Below are 5,521 nucleotides of genomic sequence, written 5' to 3' on the forward strand. Positions count from 1 at the left end.
TGGGTGCCCCCTGAGGGCATGGCCACAAGCCCATGTCCCACCAAAGCCGACTTCCTCTCTCCTTCCCTTCTCTGCCTACCTCTTTGGGGAGCATCTCCCCCCAGTATCAGAGAGCCAGGCTCCAGTGGAGTGGCATAGGGAAGCCCTTCGCCTAGAAATCCAGGAATCAAGTCAACTCTTCCTTCTCCCCATTTTCTGGGTTCAGAGGAGCCACATCCCTGCCTGTCACAGCCTTGCCCAGAGACACCTTCCACCCTTCTTTCTAGAACTGTTGCCTTAACAGTCAGTGGCTTTTTTATTTTTTCTATTAAAAAAATAATGTTTTTATTTAATTTTGAAGGAGAAGGAGAGACAGAGCATGAGCAGATGAGGGGCAGAGAGAGAGGGAGACCCAGAATTCGAAACAGGCTCCAGGCTCTAACTGTCAGCACCGAGCCCGATGCGGGGCTCAAACCCACAAACTGTGCAATCATGACCTGAGCCGAAGCCAGACACTAGTGCACTGTACCATCTGAAAAGTAGGAAGAAAGCTTTAACTTGGTAGACTGTTACCAAAGAACTTCTGTAAGTTAGTTTTGGAAGTTACAGGAAAGGCAAAGATAGACCAGACAGCGTTTTGATCATTAAGGTGCTCATAACAGAATAGAGCTGTCCCTGCGGTTTTTGAAACAGAAAAGTTTCTGTGGTTCTTAAAAATGATTTTCAAAGGAATGAATTTTTTTAACGTTTATTTATTTTTGAGACAGAGAGAGACAGAGCATGAACGGGGGAGGTTCAGAGAGAGGGAGACACAGAATCTGAAACAGGCTCCAGGCTTTGAGCTGTCAGCACAGAGCCCAATGGGGGGCTCGAACTCACGGACCGCGAGATCATGACCTGAGCCGAAGTCGGCCGCTTAACTGACTGAGCCACCCAGGTGCCCCGAGGAATGAATTTTGATTCATGTCCATTTGTTCCCTTCACAAGTAACTCTTAAGTGCCTGTTAGCTACTAAGTGTTATCTTGTTGTAGAATACAAACGTTCAAAAACCGGTCTCTGCACCCCAGGAGTTGTTGTTAGCACTGTCATTTGTATTATTTACTCTATTTAGTGCTTACTAGGTGCCAGAGTCTCATAGAGCTTATAATTATCATTGTTATTTTGTATTGGCATTTGTTCCAGTTATCGTAAGTTCCCGGTGAGGAATCCGAGTTTTCAAAGACTGGGTAGAATCTACGGTAAGCGTGCAGAGTGAGTAGTTCAGTTTGCCAGGTAGAGAGGCAGAAGGACCAACATTTGTATGTTTGACAATGCTAGTAAACTGTCACTATTACGTGTTTGGCGGAGTACACAGCAGTGCAGAAGCGAAGGTGTATGAGTGAACTTAGCAGGATTTATGAGCAGCTAGGTTTTGCTGGTAGAAAACGTGTGCTATGGCAATGGTTGGGAATGAGGTGAATACCTAGGTTAAGACAAGCTTATAGAAGTTTGTTACTGCTATAGAAAGGAGTAGATCTTACCCGATAGGCCTTGGGAAATTTCTTTGGTAGAATGCTTTTAGCAGCAAATAATAGGTGACTTCTAATGGTGACTAAAACAGTAGGAACCAGAAATGTTTTGATGGTTCAGTGATGTCATCAGGATCTCAGTCGTCTCTTGTTCAGTTTTGGAGTTGCTGGTATTTTTATTTCTCCTTTCCGGGGTGGCTAATTAGCAACAGCTCCAGGTATCATATTCTCACATGGCAACATCCAGTGGGTGGGAAAGACTGCTTTTCTTTGGGTGTTTCTTTTCACTAGCAAGAGGCTTGTAGTAGACTTCCTCTAACACTTTAAAGACTAGGTTATGTCATATACTCATTCCTAAACTGGTCCCTGGTAAATCAGGTACTGTGATTAGCTTAGAATAATCCTTTCTCTTTTTGAAGCCAGGGTGAGGCCACCTTCTTTGTGTATGGAGACAATAAATATCCAAATAAAGTTGTGATTCTCTAGCAAGAATGAAGAATATGGAATGGCTCTTAGGGAAGGAGCCAGCAGTATTTGATGCAGGGATTTTGGAGAATTTGAAGCAGAAGGCTAATATGATTAGATTTGAGTTAGGACACTCTAGTTGATGCATAAAATACAGATCACCAAGCCTTTTTCCTAAAGAGCCAGTGAATATTTTAGGTGATATGGTCTCTCAGCTCTGCCCTTGTAGTGTGAAAGCAGCCATAGTAATATGTAAGTGAAGACATGGGACTATGCCCCAATAAAACATTATTTATAGAACCAGATGGCAGGTTGGATTTGGCCTGTGGCCGTAGTTTGCTGAAGCCTCATATGGAGGATAGGTTATAGGAAACCACATAAAGAGACTGGGAGGCAAAAGAAGCTCTTCTTTTCTTAGCCTAGTATTAGTCCATTGTGAAACTTTCAGCTGTGTAGATTGAAAACGTCAGGGGTTCAATTTATTTCATTATTTTTTTTTCTTGGCCTTGTGTCTTTATCATTTGTTTTGCTTAAAATTTTTTTATTCATTTAAGAAATAACAATAATATTTGGTGGCTTTTTTTCCCTGTGAAAATCATCAGTTAAGAACTCATGTTTGACTAGGGCAGTGGTAGGGGAAAGATAAAGCAGAGACAGAAACAGTATAGTTAATACGAATTTGTGATTCCTGAATATAAAAAGTTAGGGGGAGAGAGAGAACTCTCAGAAGATTCAGAGGTTTCCAGGTTGTGTATCAGCATTTAAATTGGACATGAAAAATGTGTAGGACTTTATCAGATGAACAGAGGAGAGCAGCAGGAATGAGGACACAGTAATTATGACTTTTGATTATTTTGGCAATAACTGCCTTTAATAGGTGAACTATATTTTCAATTATCTAAGGAATTAGGGAAAAGAAACAAAGAAACAAAACACTATAATCAGTAGTATGTTTTTATACTGGGTCTGATAGTTCTGTTTTTCTAGATCAATCCCTGTTACTTCTTTTGGTTCCTATCTTCCAGAAAAATGAACTAAGTCCTAGTTAGTTGGAGAAAATTAACTCATTTTTCATATTTGAGAGGAACTTGTATATGGTAGAACATAGTGGCAACCACCAGGATTCTCTTTTTTTTCTGAGTAAAATAGGATTGTTGCTTGTTTCACACTTTCTGACATCATGATTTCATCTATTCCTTTTAAACCTTTTTTCAAATGGATATATAGGAATGTAAGAATTTTCAAGGCAAATACCAAGAAAAAGAGTTTCCAGGAAAGGTATTCTCTGACATAACCTTCTGACTGTAACCACGTGTAAGACATCAACCCAAATAATATAAATTTCATACAACGCAGTTGGTTAGAGGCACCCCAATGACACCCAGATTTGATTATTGACTAGAAGAGCTCCCAGACCTCAGCATATAGTTGTACTCATGCCTGTGGTTTGGTATGGGGACAGGCTAGAAAGGCCAATCAGCACAGAGAAAATGTGCATGGGGTGAAGGCCAGAGGAGACTAAGCACACGCTTCGAGGGTTCCTTTTTCTATGGAGTTAGCAGGATGTGCTTAATTCCTTCAACATCAAATTAGGACAGCACAAGTGACATGTTGTCTGCCAGTACGAAGCTTATGAATACTCAGTGCCCGGGGTTTCATCAAATGCTAATCACATAGGCATCTTCTCCTTAGCATGTCCCAAAATTCCAGGTTTTCAAAAGGAAATAAAGTGTACGGCCTTAAGCACATTGATTGTACCAGCACTTAGGCAGAGTGAGACACTCTTAACCAGCTAGGGAATTGTGGGAACCCTCCTTATATCCAAGATCCCAGGGAACAACCAAGGGCCAGTCATTCAAGTAGGATGTTCTGAGGGTAGCCATCTTTGGCCTGCTGGATGAAATCTGTTCTGCATAGGAATTATAGTCCTGACGTCATTTTTGGTGATGTCTTAAAATTTTATTTTACTAGCTACTAATATGATGGTTACCATGGTACTGGTTTCAGTTTCATCATCCATATGAAGTAGGTATTTGTACAAAAATTACTATGGCAATAGTAGGTCATTATAATCTTTTTTTAAGTGACTAAACTTTCATTATGATTCTTAGATATGATATGCATAATGATTTTTGATTTAAAATTAGAATAAAATCTCTTCATTATATGGAAACCCAGGTTTGATTCCTATAGTGCTGAATCCATGTTTATAGTTATTAGATATTTAATCATATTCACCAATTGTTTTCTTGCCTACGTATACGAATAACTTTTGTATTTTTGTATTTTGCTTCATGTATTTTCATATACTTGCATATGGGAGACAGTTCCCCTATTTTGTTCCTTTGATTTCTATCTTAATTTTCAAGGTGACTGTATCACACGTTAATATATGGTAAGGGTAGCTTCAGTGGATACCGTGTTTTTTTGTTGTTTTTGTATTTTACATTTAATAAGCCTTATTTTTTACAACAGTTTTAAGTTCACAGCAAAATATAATAGAAAGTACAGAGAGTCTGTATATACCATACCATGCTCCTGTACACGGCTAACCTCCCCTGTTGTCATGTCTTGCACGACAGTGGTACAATTTAGTAATATATTTTTTTCAGTTCCTTTGTTTAGTTTTGAGCGAGAGTACATGCATGTGTGTGAGCAGCAAAGGGGCAGGGAGAGAGGGGAGAAAGGATCCTGTGCTGTCAGCACACAGCCTGATGCAGGACTTGATCCCGTGAACTGTGAGATCATGACCTGAGCTCAGATCCAGAGTTGGACGCTGAACCAACTGAGCTACCCACGCACCCTGACAACAGTGGTGCATTTTATATGGACACTAAGTTATCATTTTCAGGCAAAGTCTCTAATTTTCATTAGTGTTCAGCCTTGGTGTTATACATTCTATGAGTTTTAACAAATGTGTAATGATGCAAATCCGCCTTTGTGGTATCGTGTGAAAGAGTTTCACTGTCTGAAAAGTCCTCTGTGCTGTGCCCTTTTATCCCTATATTCACCCCAACCCTTACCTTCATAGTCTTGCTCTTTTCAGAGTGTCATATAGTAAGAATCATACAGTGGATATCTTTGAATGTTTAGAAAATTATATTTCCTCCGTAATTGAATGTGCGCATTCAAGATATTCTTTGCCCTTTGTTTTGTTTTGTTGCTCATCAGTAGAGGATCTGATGATATATTCCTTCCATGAAAAAAAGCATGATTTCTCTAGATGTGTGTCACCTAATGGGTAGGGTTGAGAAAAATGACATCATGAACCACTACATAGCACATTGGGATCATCCTCCTCTGTGATATACGGTGGGTCTAGATAGACTCTCTAGCAATGGAAGGAAACAGTCTCAGGAGGTTAGAACTTTATCAAACTGGAATGCCAAATCCTTCTTACTTACCTTGCCATTGGAAATAAGGCCAGGGAGAGTCTGTTTGCTATGGTTTGGCCGTGATGCAAAGTACAATAGGTGTAGAGCACACTTTTTGAGGGGGTGTTTCATCTTAAACGGAACAGTCTCTTCTGAAGGGCTGGGGAAGTTCTGCTGTGTGACAGCAAAATAAA

This window comes from Panthera tigris, unplaced genomic scaffold, assembly GCF_018350195.1.
Source record: "Panthera tigris isolate Pti1 unplaced genomic scaffold, P.tigris_Pti1_mat1.1 Un_scaffold_103, whole genome shotgun sequence".
Classification (NCBI taxonomy): Eukaryota; Metazoa; Chordata; class Mammalia; order Carnivora; family Felidae; genus Panthera; species Panthera tigris.